Source organism: Sceloporus occidentalis, unplaced genomic scaffold (genome assembly GCF_023333645.1).
Source record: "Sceloporus occidentalis isolate IW3139 unplaced genomic scaffold, rSceOcc1.0.p SCAF_5, whole genome shotgun sequence".
Classification (NCBI taxonomy): Eukaryota; Metazoa; Chordata; class Lepidosauria; order Squamata; family Phrynosomatidae; genus Sceloporus; species Sceloporus occidentalis.
This window is the reverse complement of record NW_028316985.1, coordinates 118,283,329-118,298,955: the sequence shown is the minus strand read 5'-3', so window position 1 is coordinate 118,298,955 and position 15,627 is coordinate 118,283,329. Positions and strand designations below refer to the sequence as shown.

Here is a 15,627-nt window from a genome sequence, read left to right as displayed (position 1 = left end):
CCTTGCTCAGACCACACAGAAATCATTGCAGTTTGCTGCAGTTTATTCCTATTTAACAAGGTCATTTGTACTGTTTATTTGGACACTTTGCAACTAACTTCCTGTGGCCTGGATCTAAGGAATTTTTTCAGGTGTCCCAGTAGGCTTGGGTTTACGACTTTGTTTTTAAAGACAACCCTCTCCATATCAGAGATTGTTTTTAAAAGTTACCTTTCCTTTAAAATCGATCTTCTGAGTGGCACCAATTTGGGGGGGAGAGATGCTACTTAAAAATATTAAACCCATTGGACTCTTAGACTTGTGTGCCTGCATTGTTCTTTGGCTTGCAGCCAGTTTGTCAAAACATCACTGCATACATGGATGAGTTTTGGTTAAGTAGTTCTCAACACTGAACTTTGAAGAGAGAAAGTTCACTTTCACTCAGAAGATCAGTTTTAAAGGAAAGGTGACTTTTAAAAACAGTTTCTGATATGGAGAGGGTTGTAATTGTCATTGAACTGATTATGTAACCTGCTTCCTTTTTCTCATTTACCTAATTAATATTCTGGGAACAAATATTAATCCCTTAACATGCAAATGTTTTCACATAACAAGTAAATAGAAACAGGGTTTTTTTACACCTCATCTTTCTAACTTGCAACAGGCAAAACTGATACAAAATTTATTTCATAATATGGATGCAGTTTTATTCATTAAATCAGGGCCTGGACTGCTTACATTCCATTCAGTTGATCACAACTCTGCATCCAGGTAGACTGATAACTTGCTTGCTATGCTATAGTGCAGTGATGCCGAACCTTTTAGAGACCGAGTGCCGAAACTCAAAGGTGTTCCCACACCAGAATTTCCTTCTGGGGGCATTACTTCAGCCTTCTTGGGGTGGGATTTCTGGGGGCAGGATTTTCCCTGAGATAGGTGAAGGCCTGGGAGGGCAGGGGGAAGAGGGGGAATAGGCGCACTCCAGAGAAGCAGCTAAAGGCACTGGAGAGTGGGAGAAGAGGAGGAACAGACATGTGCCTGTTCCTACTCTTCCCTCACCCTCCTGTCTCTCTGAGTGCCCTCAGAAAAGGTTTCACGTGCCAGGGAGGGCATGTGTGCCATAGGTTCACCACCATCGCTATAGTGATTCACTTTGTGGCACAGATCAAAAATTGCCAATATCAAAAGTTAGAGTAAAGCTAAAGATGAACATTAAACCAGCCATTATACCAAAGTATAACCTGAAGAATATCCCCATAGAATGAGAAGCTAATGTAAATAATAGATTTCCACTATTAAGCATAAGAAATATGAAAGTGCATGGTACAGTATTCTCTGTCTTTTCTTAGAGGTGTAACATAATATTCCCTTCTCAAAAATGGAGCTTAGAGAGATACTGTTATCCTACAATCAGAGTGGCCCACTTGTGGCTCTCCAGGTGTTGTTGAATTGCAGCTCCTATCATCCCCCCCATAGGCTGTATTCATTAGGCTTTGCGAGAACTGCAGTGCAACAACAATAGCAGGCCCACAACTTCATGCCCCTTGCTTTAAACACTGAACAATCAGGGGGGAAAAAACATTAGCAAATGTTCAGTTTCAACCCAAATTATTTATTGGGCTGAAAATAAAGCATAGGAGATTGTGCTGAAAAGAAATTGCTTTCATTGGTTCAGTTCTCCTTTGATGGGTTGTTATTTTCTCCCCCTTCTTCCTCAGCTACCTCATAGAGTTTGAAAACCATCAGTACTCCAGCTGTGTGATTATATTTTATCATATGTGAATCTCTTACTGGTATTTGTGGATTAGCCTAGCTAATCTTCAGAAATACTCTCCCTTTTCAAGTGCTCTGTTCATATTTAATATGTTGGAGTTTTTCTTACAGAAGAGCAGACCACTTGGAGGCTGATATCTCTGTGTCTTAATTCATATCCATCTCATTCTTATGCTCTAGTTATAATTGGCTAAATGGCCTTGGAACCAGGCTTGGATGGATGCCATAAATTCTTACCCTAGGCCTTCAGTTTGCCTCCCTGGAAGGACAAATTTGGCCTATATCTGAGAAGAATGTAGCTGATTGCAGAGAACTCACTATATTTTGATCAGTCACAATCTGAAACATATTTAGGACTGTTATTGTTGTGTGCCTTCAAGTCCTATCCGACTTACATAACCCAAAGGCAAATCTACCCTCGGATTTTCTTGGCAAGATGTGTTCAGAGGGAGTTTGCCATTGTCTGGCTCTGAGGCTGAAAGAGTGCAAATTGCCTACGCCCAACAAGTGGGTTTCCTTGGACAAGGGGGATTTGAATTCTGGTCTCTAGAGTCATCACCCAATGCTCAAACCACTATACCACACTGGCTCTCATATCTAGGTAGCTACAGATAAAGAGGTCCACTAGTTTGCTGAGGATTCTATCCAGCAAGGTACTCAACACAGTGGCTCATCCAACACTGTTTCACTGCATAAAAATCACATATTGGCTGCAGTTTCAATGCGTGTACTACAGAAGTGCACAGATGTACAGCTGAGTAAAGCATGCAAAAGGCTCATGTTGCAGGTTTCTCCGAGGGAGATAAAGCACCAAGTCCTGGCTTGACTTTAGACTATGCAGGAGCTAAGTATGGTACCCTCCTATCTTGCAAGAATATAATTGCATATTTCACATGGGAGTTTTCCTCTTAGAAAGCACCCAATTTTAACTTACCACATGAAGAAGCACTGGTTCAGATGGTAACTTGTAATATTAGGTGTGGTATAGACACATCCCTCTGCATATCTGGAAGCTGGCCTTATCTATGGATTTCTGCTTATGCCTTCCAGTTGTTTCTGACTCATGGTGACCCTAAGGCCAACCTATCATGGGGGTTTCTTGGCAAGTTTCTTCAGAAGGGGGTTGCCATTGCCATTCTCTGATGCTGAAAGAGTGTCACTTGCCCAAAGTTGTCCAGTGGGTTTCTATGGTCAAGCCAGTATTTGAACCCTGTTCTCCAGAGTCAGTGCTCAAAACCACTATGCTGGCTCCTATCTATGGATGGCCCTACTAAAAGGCAAAGCAAGGCAACTATCTCAGCCAGCAGATGCTGTGAGGCAATAATCATAGAATCATAGAATCGTAGAGTTGGAAGAGACCACTAGGGCCATCCAGTCCAACCCCCTGCCATGCAGGGAATCCAAATCAAAGCATCCCCGACAGATGGCCATCCAGTCTCTGTTTAAAGACCTCCAAGGAAGGAGACTCTATCACCTTCTGAGGAAGTGCATTCCACTGTCGAACATCCCTTACTGTCAGGAAGTTCCTCCTAATGTTCAGGTGGAATCTCTTTTCCTGTAGCTTGCATCCATTGTTCCGGGTCCTGTTCTCTGGAGCAGCAGAAAACAAGCTTGCTCCCTCTTCAATATGACATCCTTTCAAATATTTAAACAGGGCTATCATATCACCTCTTAACCTTCTTTTCTCCAGGCTAAACATCCCCAGCTCCCTAAGTCGTTCCTCATAGGGCATGGTTTCTAGACCCTTCAGTATTTTTGTCGCCCTCCTTTGGACGCGCTCCAGTTTCTCAATGTCCTTTCTGAATTGTGGCGCCCAGAACTGGACACAATATTCTAGGTGGGGCCTGACCAAAGCAGAATACAGTGGCACTATTACTTCTCTTGATCTAGGCAGCCCCCAAGCTGTTTCAATCACCCAAGGCCTCTGCTGGAGGACAAAGCTATTAATGTCACTCTGCCTTAGGTACTGAAGTATGATTCACCTACTTGTCCAGTCGGTTTCTGTTTGTAGAAAGAATGGGGGGGCACTGTCTTGTTCTATGATACTGGCAGCAAAGGGTCTTGGGCTGTGAAACTCACTGCTTTGGTAGAAGAAACAAAGAGGGGAGCCCAACACAGGAGGCATTCCAAACTAACAATCCTGCCTGCTCCAACCCTCTGATACAACTGGGTACAGGTGTATTTCAGTAGATGTGTCCCTGGGCTTTACTGCATTAACACAAAATGTGGTACTGGAAAGAGAAATAACATGGAAAGTACAAGGATATGTTGCTACACTGCAAAAGAGAAGAGCAGTTTCAGCAAAAAAAAATTTCAAAACTTACATTATGCCCATGTGAAATGAAACAACCAGATCAGGCAAGCCTTGCATAAGTAAACAATTTTTTAAAAAATATATATTCTAGAGACCACTGTTCTTTTAATACTTCCACTTTTTTTATGATTTCCATTTTGGTGGCAAAATTTATAGGCCTATGTTTTTTCAACATGCCTGGGTAGCTGGTGAGGCAGGTTAATTTCCCCCTTTTTTACTGTTTTGTTCTTCACACATGCTCAGGAAAGGGCCTGTTGTACATAAGCACACACAGCTTACGCACACATACATACACACAGTAGGATCACCTTTAGTAGAATCCATTTTCCCCCCAGGTCACATTTTATTGTATTGTTTGCTGGAGACAGGTTGTGGCAGCCCAGCAATGACAGTCTGTCTTTCTCCAGCCTTCTTTCATCCTCCTCCCAATGTTAATGCTGCAAAAAAAAAATCTTCTACCTGGGGGTTGTTCCCACTTAAGATTTGAAACGATTTAAAATACAACGTTTTTAATAAAATCGATTCAAAATAACACTGTTCTTATCCCGCTATCCGAATCGCTTTGTTCATCGTTCCCATCTGGTTATTTAAATCGAAGTTTTTACCTGCAAGCGTTCCTACTTGGCATGAAATCGGTGTTTAAATAAAGCGATTCTTCTCCTCCATACCTTATTTGGAGCTGTCAATCAATAGTACATCAGAATGATGTAACGTTAATCCGGAATATTTGGAAGCGATTTATCTTTTGGCATCGTTTCCATTTCATTGACTATTTGTGAATTTAGCAAATTTAGGAAAGCGAATTTAGGAAACCCAAGCTCTTTCCAGAGGAACTATGGGATAGGTTTTGCATGACAGCATCCCCTCTTGATGTCTCCCAAAAGACAGCCAGGGAGAATCCCTTCAGAGAGCCCAGAGATCAATGAAGGAGGCTTCTGGCAAAGCGAATTTAAGAAACCCAAGCTCTTTCCAAAGGAACTATGGGATAGGTTTTCCATGACAGCATCCCCTCTTCATGTCTCCCAAAAGACAGCCAGGGAGAATCCCTTCAGAGAGCCCAGAGATCAATGGGGGAGGCTTCTGGCAAAGCGAATTTAAGAAACCCAAGCTCTTTCCAGAGGAACTATGGGATAGGTTTTGCATGACAGCATCCCCTCTTCATGTCTCCCAAGACAGCCAGGGAGAATCCCTTCAGAGAGCCCAGAGATCAATGAAGGAGGCTGCTGGAAAAGCAGGGAGGGAGCACTCTTCCCAAAGATTCTCTTTCCAGGGTTGGAGGAGAAGGCAGATTCCATTTGAGAAAGGGAGGGAGAAAGGCTCTATCCCCCTCCCCCCCCATTGATCAGAGCCCTTCCTTGCCTGGGCGAGATCAGATGCCTCCTCGCGAGGAGCCTTCCCTTCCCTGTCTGGGCGAGATCAGAGCCCAAGCGGGCAGGGAATGCCTCTTGGAGAGGAGCCTTCCCTTCCTGCCTCTCCTCCGTTAGAAATGGGCTCTCCCCACACAGAGGGGAGGTTGCAATCCACCTCTTATTGAAAGACCACAGCGGACAAAGGGGTGAGGGAAGCAAAAATGGCCACAGCCACGACGGATGGGGACAGAAAGGGCAACTCCCCCAAGGCCAGCCCCATCGCAGTCTGCTCCTCCCATCCATCTAACACGATTCAAAGGCTGTCGTTCCTATTTAAATACTCCGGTTCCTAACTCGAATCAAGGGAAAAACGTAGGTCGGACCCTAGTGTTTTTTTAACACGCGTTAAATGAGGAAAATTCGATTTAAATTTTTATCCCGCTCTACGATTCGATTTGTAGGGGGGACGATTGCGGGTTGCTCTAGAACCGTTCTAGGTTTAAATCGGATCCTAATAGGAACGCCACTCCTTGGATTCGATTCAGAACGCGGGGTTTCACCTAGTGGGAACAACCCCCTAGACAGAAGACAAGAAAGGGTAGGCTGGGGAGTCTTGCAAAACGACTTTGTAAAAAGGAGCTTCTTTGTCAGAGGCTGTTTAACTGACGTATGCCTGTACTTTAGAGACTGCATCCACAATACAAAAATAATCCAGTTTGACACCAGTTCAGCTGCCATGTGTCAATACTACAGAATTTTGGGAATTATAGTTCTGTGAGAAATTTAGCCTTCTCTGTTAAGAGAGCAAACTACAGTTCTCCAGATTCCATAGCATTGAGCCAGGGCAGTTAAAGTAGTGTCACACTGGATTATTTCTGCAGTGAGGATTCAGTCTGAGAATATCAGCGGCAACACAAAAACCTGCAATCCTCTATCTGCATTAGAACCCTTTGGAATTATGCCTTTCCTGGAGTTGGAGGAGGATTTCAATTCTAGGCTCCATCAATAGAAGTATAGTGTCTAGATTGAGGGAAGTAATAGTATCACTCTATTCTGCTTTGGTCAGACCTCACCTAGAATACAATGTCCAGATCTGGGCATCACAATTCAAAAAGGATGTTGACAAGCTGGAGTGTGTCCAGAGGAGTTCTCACACATATATTGTGTGGAGAGTGTCCAAAGGAGTTCTCACACATATATTGGAAGTTAGGACTGATAGATGTTTATATGAGTTTTACTGGCTTTAATGGAACACATAATGACCCTCTCTATGTAAGATAATGATCCTACGCAAATAATTACATTATTGGTATGCTATCTATGAATTTCCCTCACCACTAATGGACATTGTTATTTTGTGTTCCATTAAAGCCAGTACAACTCATACATACATACAGCCATCAGCCATAAACTCCAATATATGTGTAAGAACCATATCATCTAGCCTTGCTGAGTCACCAGAATCCAAACTTCTCTTCCTACTGTGGCCAATTTGATGCCTGTGGGAGTAGTATTCATAGTCTTATTGAGCTGTATTTACCCTAAAGGCACCAGATCCCATCTGATTTTTGAAGCTAAGCAGGATCAGCCCTGGTTACTAGATCTGCTACAGTGACACATGCCTTGGTTACATCCTGTTTGGACTACTGTAATACACTTTACATGGGGCTGCCTTTGGAAACTGTTTGGAAACTCCAGCAGGTTCAAAATACCACAGCTAGAATGCTGACTGAGGCCAGTTATAAGGAGCATATAACTTCCTCGTTGAAACAGCTCCACTGACTACCGGTTCATTTCTAGGCATAATTCAAAGTACTGGTCATGACCTATAAGCCCTGTATGACTTAGGTGAAGACTATTTGAGAGACCGGATCTGCCCATACCAACCTGCTAGTGTCTAAGATCTTCAGGAGAAGGCTTTCTTTCTATCACAGCCTTGTTTGGTGAGGACACGAGAGAGCCTTTTCAGTGGCTGCTCCCACCTTCTGGAATAGCCCTCCATGGGAGGCTAGGCTGGCCCCTCCTTTTGCCAGTAGGCAAAAATGTTTTTTTTTTTCAGGCAGACATTTTAAAATTAGTGACAGGGTGACTTTTATATGGTGTGTGTGTTTTAGTCATGTTTTTCACTTTTGTATGTTTTTATGTTAATTTTATACTGTTTTAACTAGATTATTTTAATTGATTTTAATATTTTGTTTCCTCCATCCTTATCCCATTCCCAAGCATTTACATCTGACGGATGTTATCTGCCAGTGGCACTGAATAAGACTTAGGTCATGCTACAAATAAAGGCACCAGATCCTGTCTGATCTTGGAAGCTAAGCAGGACCAGTCCTGGTTAGTACTTGGATGGGAGACTGTCAGTAAAAACCGGGTGCTGTAGGCTGTATTTCAGAGGAAGGAAATGGCAAAACCACCTCTGAGTATTCCTTGCCTAAGAATACCCAGTGAAATTTCGGGGCTGCCAAAAGTTAACAGGTGTATGCATGTGCGCACGCGCGCACACACACACAGAGTCTTATCAACAATAATTGAGCACATGACTATGAGCATAAAACCAGAATGGCTTATGTGTTTATCTTAGTGTAATTCATTATTTGAGCATATGTACACATTATCTAAGTTTAAAAAAATGCCAGACCTTCATATATGCCATGCTTCTGTCTATACACAGAGAGAGATGCACACATCTTGCCACATGAGAAATTATGCCATATGTGCCCAGATGCAATTATAGCATTAATTAGCAAAATTAGTGGTTAAGCTCTCAGGAGGGCATGACACTGTACAGCTAAGCTTTCTAACAATTCTGTGTTAAACAGTAATAGAGACTCCCACAACACTTAAAAATGAACAAATGCATTATGGTCTAATATTTAATGGGCCAGCATTATAAAATGCAGGAAGTGGCCACCTAAGTTGTTAGGGATATGCCCTAGGACTAGGAAAAAAGGAAGTTGCTGTTGATGCTGTTGCAAGCTGAGGCTAAAAGGCCAAATTATTAAAGAGCATTTGGTATGTCAGTAGCTCACTGGTATACAGAATCTGACAACATTAATAGAAAAGAAAATCCAGTCAGCATGGGTGTGACTCAGTTCTGTAGCAACCGGTGATGAAAAGACATTGTAAGATCAGTCATAGACATCAGTAATAAACACCCAAAAAGGGACAATTACTTTGTGTAGTAAGGAAGTCACTCCCAGGACTTGCTGAGTCCAAGTTCCACACCATGTGGAATTAATTGTACTTTCCATAGTACTGTTACACACCCTCTGCTCTCTCTTATGTTGCTCGACCTTTTGGCCTGACATTGCAAAAAATCTTCTCCTCCACTTCCCTGAATCCAATGAAGTGTGTGTGTATGTACAGAGAGAGATAAAAAGAGACTTGCCTATCTAGGTGACTGCTGCATGCATTGAGTTTTTATATAGTCTTTAATGCACCACAAGTTTTGTTGTTATTTTTCCTAACCCAGCTGTTCTCTCTAGAATTTGTCAAACAGGGCTTCCTTTGCCTTAGAAAGGCACTGTGCTTCTCTTTCAGGTAGCTGTGGCGATCAGTAAGGTCACTGCAATTATTGTTTTGCTTGTGACTCATATAGTTGGTGGACCAGTTTTTCTTCCAGAGCAAGCAGTCTTTCAGAACAAAAGAGAGATTTTTGTTTCAGTGAGGTGCCAGTTGTGTGACACTTGCTTAAAAGTTGTTCTACTTTGTAGATTCTCTTCACATTCACCTTTGGCACCTGTCTGGAACAGATCTGTTATTCTCCATGTTGATTCAGATTGCATGTTGACACCTAGTCTTTTAGGCTGCTAGCTAAGCTCTTGCTTGCTAATAGTCAGGGATGATTAACTAATCTTTCTTTAGCAGGAGCAACTTTCTGAAGCTGTTTTCTTGAATAATTTGCAAACTGAGGAGTTATTCAGATGGTGAAAATAATACCGGTAGAATGTGGGTTGACTCTTTGGAGTTTATTGCACACAGCCATTTTTGCCCAATCTGGACACAGGCCAGGATCGGGCTGGAATGGGGGAAAATGAGTGTTATCGCACATGAAATTGCTGATGTGCTGCTGGCTGACCATCACCCCTCCCTGAGCTGGCTGATTTTGAAGAACTGAAAGCTTCCATACTACCAAAATCAGTGGGATAAGCGTGGCTCAGGGCGGGTAGTGATCAGCTGGCAGCGCAGCAGTAATTTCATGTATGATAACACCCATTTTTCCCTGTCGCAGCCCGATCTCATCCCATGTCCAGGTCGGGCAAAAACTGTGTGTGTGATAATCTTATTTGTTGTTCACAGGCATTGGGGGGGGGGGGGGGGTTGGCAAAAAAAAAAGCCACTTAACCTGGGTATTTTATCAAGTTTTTCTAAAAGATTCACATTGTCAGCTGTGTGAATAACTGACACGGACAGACCTGGGATGAACTGGAATAAAGCTGCATGTCTTGAACATGCTCCACTCCAAATACATTTGCATCATCGACTCCATGTTCATTTGAGTGCTGCTGCCACATTTGAGCAACCGAACTTGCAGAGATCCACATAGTTGCTGTTCCATAGTGTAAACAACAAAACTGGAATGCATTAGTGAGATTATTCAGATAGTCATGCTTAAAAAAAATGTCTGAATAGGGCCAGAGATGCAAAGCCAGCCAATGTTCTGCCAGCAAGTGAGTGTGACACAAAAAGTATGTACAGGCATGCCTTACATTACAAAACCTCTAACAGTGAAGCTGTTTTTACAATGTCTTTTTACACCCACCAGTCCCTGTTTTGCTTCCCAATCCTCTGCTTAGCTGAAAGTTTGTTGTTGTTGTTGTTGTTGTTGTTGTTTTTAACAACACTGACATTTGGAGGACAGTAGGAGAGCAGGAAAAACATAGACTTTTTGGTGTTGGATTGCAGCAGTGTGTCTGTAGTAAACAATTCAATAGAACATGAGCTGGGGGAAAATTCTGTATCAGCCTAAAACAGGCAAGGTATACTGTCCCCAAAATATCATACAGTGAACAGCAAAACAGAGTGGGAAAAGGGAAAGCAGATAAGCCTGCCTCACTAGCTACCCCCAGCATGTTAAAAAACAAAAAACAAAACATAGATATGTGTGGCCACAAAAATGGAAATCATATGAAAAGTGGATGACTTTTGGAAGAAGTTTTCAAGTGGTCTCATGCAAAGCTTACTCAACCTGGTTGTTTCATTTCATATGTGTTAGTTTTTAATAAGAATTTTACTGAAGCATGTTGAACTACTCTTCTTCTTATTGTAGTACAGGAACCTAACCTTATCCTTTCCATTTTATTTCTGATACCAAATTTTCATCTTGTTAGTTTTGGGTATAATGTTTGCTGAGACATGATGAACTTCTTTCTCTCTGTTTGTGCGTAATGACCTGCCTCTCATATTTCCATGTTATTTCTGACTTCCAGTACCAAATTTTCTGTAAAAAGAAAGTGCCCAGGAACACATATTTTGAATTTGGACACCGCTGTCATTTGGGCCGACTGATAAACCACAGCTAATAACTTAATAAACAAGACATGGAAACTTATTGGACCCATTTTTCCCCTTTATGGGCACGGGAGGGGCTGCTTGGGGCTGCACGAGTCTGAGAAAAAGATGCATTTTACCGCACCTCAAAGTGTCCTCAAAATAGCCTGATTTTGATGCCTGGCACCAAGCCGTTCCCATTCAGGACTGAGGCGCGTCCTTTCCTTCTTCAGAGAGGGTTTGTCATTGCCATCATCTGAAGCTGAGAGTGTGTGACTTGCCTAAGGTCATCCAGTGGGTTTTTATGCTCAAGCAAGGAATCTCCAGAGTCATAGCCCAATGTTCAAACCACTACACCATGCAAGCTCCATTCTACTCTCTTCACTGGAAAAGCTTTACAAAGTTACTTCTGGGGGCTACTGTCTCCAGAATCCCACATCTCTGCGGCCTGAAAAGGGGTGTCCTTGGGGCTTCATGCCCCAAGGACACCCCAACAGCGGCGGGGAGAGAGAGAAAGAGGCTGAGACGGTGTGACTTGTCCAAAGTTATCCAGTATGTTTCGACGACTTTGCAGGGATTCAAGCCCTGGTCTTCCAGAGTCCTAGGCCAGCATTCAAACCATTACATCTATAGCAAGTTCTTGTTTTAAACATGGGGGAGAGACAGGCCTTGCTCTTTAAAATCTAACGTATCTTCAGGATCACATAGTAAAGACAGATAAAAAATAAGATGGAAGATATGAGTGCTGATCAAAAGGAATAGTAATGGATACTATACACAGAAAATAATTATGTAAGAAAAAGAAGGAATTTAAGATATAATACATAAACTAAAGGATGACTGGCAGAATGGTATTCTGGCATTTGATACTAAAATGGGTAGAAAGGAATTGTTTGAAGGAAGAGTATAATGAAAAACTGTGTTAATGATACACAGTTATCACAAATAAAAGGAATGACTGTAACATAAAAAAGGGGGAATGTGACACACAAGGTTTCAAATACAGACGAAAAAGATATAATCTAGCTCAACTTTGAAGAACATACCAACAAGAATATATTATGGATTGCAATGGTGAGGGGCAGGGGGAGGGAATTATAAATATTGTAAAATACTTAATGATTGAGTGATACAGGATGACAACCCTTGTGGGGTTTGCATTTTACAAAATATAATTATTATTTAAAAAGGGAAAGCTTTCTCCCAGGCATGGCATGGCTTTTATCTGAACACTGTACACAGTCAAGAACAGACAGCATACTTGCCTGGGAGATACCTGGCTGTCGGGTGCGGCTGCTTTAAATCACTCAGGTGTTTGCAGCAAAGTTTGTCTTTCCAGCCACGTGTGATGTCATGTATTTCCTTGTGTGGACCAGCCAATTAAAGTTTTCTTTCTGCAGGTATGAGATTTGGAGTTCAACCGCCCTGTTGTCAGGCTGAACATCTGTTAAAGAAGACTCATTTCTTTTAATTTGCCCCCCTTCATAGCACCGGATGACCCTGTAAAAGAATGAATTTAAGATCTAGCAGCTTACACTGATAACAAAGGTGAGTTTAGCTGTTTTGTTCCACCTTTCATTTCCCCCTCCCTAGTTTCAGGCTAGTAGCAAGAAGTTAATCTTAACCTGAGAGGAATGGCAGCAAACAAGTGTTCGTATGTTTTTAGAAAGAGCAGGATAATGGACTAGCTTTTATAGTTTTGAAGGGAAACTGTGGTCTAGCTGGAGCAAACTTTGATTACTTCATACATTTGCACTTAGGTCTCTCACTGTGCATTTTAGTGTGGGGAAAGCGTGCACTAGGCTGTTTCCAATATTTGATTCAAAGATTTATTATGGGTGGAATCCTATGTTCACTGGCTGGAAACCAGTCCTGTGGACTTCATAGTGACATCCTTCCAAGTAAAAATGCAAAGGTTCATACACATTATGAAGATGGCAGCTTTGCCCTGATTGTGCTGCACAAGTGAAAAGTGAGTGATTTAAAACTTGCCCTTGAAACACAGGTGGGATAACAGAGACAGTTTCTGTACGGATTAGTTTATATCCTCATTTTTTTCTAAATGCTAATTAAGCAGCATTTTTCAGAACACTGGTTCTAATTGCTTTGTTTTCTGTTGGCTGGCATAAATTATAGAGTGAGACCTCATCAATACCTTTAACACAAAATTCCTTGCTGTAAAATCCCCCACACACACACACACAATCTGCTACCTCTCATTATTGCAAATCTGTTGATAAAACAAGAACAAGGCTTGACCTGTGATAAGCAGTTCACATTTCTTTGCACAGGATTTGCCTTGATTGTATAGATCTTGTGTTCAGTACACACACACACACTTTACAACAATGCTATGAGTATTTTTCCCAGTAGTCAGTCCCACTGGATTTAATGAGGTTTAAGATGTTTAAGATTGCACCCTGAGGCTATTTGCTCATTGGTTTGAGTGCTTGGTCACACAGTTTTATGCCATGCAGTGGCTGAAATCAGTTCTTTAACTCGTAGCTGCAAAAGGAATGGAACAATCTGTATAACTTCTGACCCAGAAAGTTGGATGAATCTCACCGTCACATCATACACTCCAACTGTTCTGATTTGACAGGGGCAGTTCCAATTAATCTTCTGTTGTCCTGGTTTTCCAGCTGCTTTTGAAATGTCCCAGTTTCTCTCTCTTCTTCCCACTTTCCCCCTTTGTCCTCAGTTTACTTCAGTTGTTTGCAAACTGAGTTCAAACTGAAAAGGTAGTGTGTATTCAGTTAACTTAGCAGAAGAGTGAGGAGGAGAGGCAGAATCTTGCTCAAGCAAGAGCAAATTGTTGCAGCCTTTCCCAGGATGTGTGTTCCTCCTCAATCATTTTTGCCGTCTTGACCACATTCTTGATACTGCTTAGCGATCCATGTCCTGGTTTTCATCCGTTAAATATTGGAGGATATGCCATATAGAATACCCAGCAAGGGTGACATTTTAGCACCAGTTTTGATGATTTCCTGGGATTGCAAGGACTGTGTGGAGATGGTGTCAAGCACTTTACAAGCATCAGTACATGGCCAGGGGATTGGTTTTGTTTGCTGGGTCATGAGATGTGCAGTAAACTAGATCTGAAATGACAAGGCTTCATGATGGAATTGTCTAAAACATTTGTAGACATCATAGTCTGTTGGACATCTTGTATAAAAAGGAGTCTTTTTTTCTTGGCATGTGAATTAGGGCAGTTGTTTTATTTACCTTTGCTTGTGACCAGTACATTACTAATTTGATATGTAGAATTCAAATAGCTGTGTTAGTCCAGATCAGTATGCAAAGGGATCTTGTAACACGTTTGAAACTAAATAGGAGAAAGAAGTTAACAGCAAAAGCTTTTGTAAACTGATATATGAAGACAGAATTTCATATACTCCAACTGTCCAGATTTAGGAGGGACAATTATAATTAATTCTTTATAATCCCACTTTTTCATCTGCTAGTTTCTTTTTTTCCCCTCCCACTTTCTCCCTTCATCCCAGTTTACTTCAGTTGGTGCAAACTGAGTTCAAAGGGCAAAAGTAGTTTTTACTTGCTTGGGGCAGAGGAGAGGTGGAGGCAGAGAACTGCCATTCCCATTAGGCTTAGGCAGTGGCATCACTAGGGTTGAGTGCAGTAACTCATGGTGTCCTCAGTAAAAAATGTTTTACTAATGTTACTCATAAATCATAATTCCTATATATCACTGAACACAAACAATTAGTAAAATTAAAATTATACCTTTAAATTACAATACCATATGTACCACCCAAATGTATTTACATGTACATAATTTCATGTGGTAAAAGTTAAAATTTGGGAAGAGGTGATTTTTTTCAAACGAAAATTTTAAAATATTTTTTAAAATTTAAAATTCAAATTTTTTTAAACCCAGAGGCCTCCTTTCTCCTCCCAATGAGCCTTCTTCCAGTCACACTATTTCTTCTGCTGAGCTCCAGCATAAACCTCTTTGGTGTCAGTTATGTCCATAATGTATAGAAGAGTTAAGAATGTGATCTTTTAATTATTCAGTATTTTATTGATCCACCAGAAGTTTCTCAGATTTTTCTTTTCTTTTCTTTTCTTTTCTTTTTTGGTTAACTTTCCAAAAGTATAAGTAGGAGTGAAGATGCATGTCTATGAGATATTGTTCTCTTGTGTGTAAAACTATTTTACGATCCCTTGTGCCAGCTCATTTTATTCCTAGGTCTTCTATTGTTCACTCTTCCCCTATCATTGGTACTTTATTTTTTGGAGAACATTTCTGGATTTAATGCATCTAGGCGTTAACTGCTACAGAGCTTTATGAGTTATATAGCACTGAGTTGAGAAAAGGAATGTTCCTGGCTTTAAAAATTGTGTGTTTATCAAGAAAGAAAATGAATATACTATGTGAGAACTCTCCAATACTCCCCACAGAATAATATTTTCTTTTTGTGAGAAATTCAAATAAAATGCACAGACAGGATAAAAGATTAGATTCATTATATTGGGTTGGAAAATGTATTATTGAGCAGAACATAAAATCACATAATAAATCAAAAGAATTTGTCTAGACAAGAAATAAAATTTAAAAAAGCTTCCAAAACTATGCATGGTGTCCAAACTATCAATTCTGATGGCTGGCCTTTTGACCCTTGCTTAGGCATGACTCTTATCATTTTAAATAAGTCCAATTTGAGCCAAGTTCCCCAAAGTGAGACATTCACTCCATTAATA

At 41.2% G+C, this 15,627-nt stretch overlaps 1 protein-coding gene across 1 annotated transcript in view; it reads left to right on the top strand.

Moving 5' to 3' along the window:
- The first annotated feature begins 12,395 nt into the window (after nucleotides 1–12,395).
- LNX1 (ligand of numb-protein X 1) overlaps nucleotides 12,396–15,627 on the top strand; it is a 109,035-nt gene continuing 105,803 nt past the window's right edge. The window contains exon 1 of the mRNA XM_089525230.1: nucleotides 12,396–12,456. The gene's annotated coding sequence lies outside the window, so the exon portion shown is untranslated. The remainder of the gene's footprint in view (nucleotides 12,457–15,627) is intronic.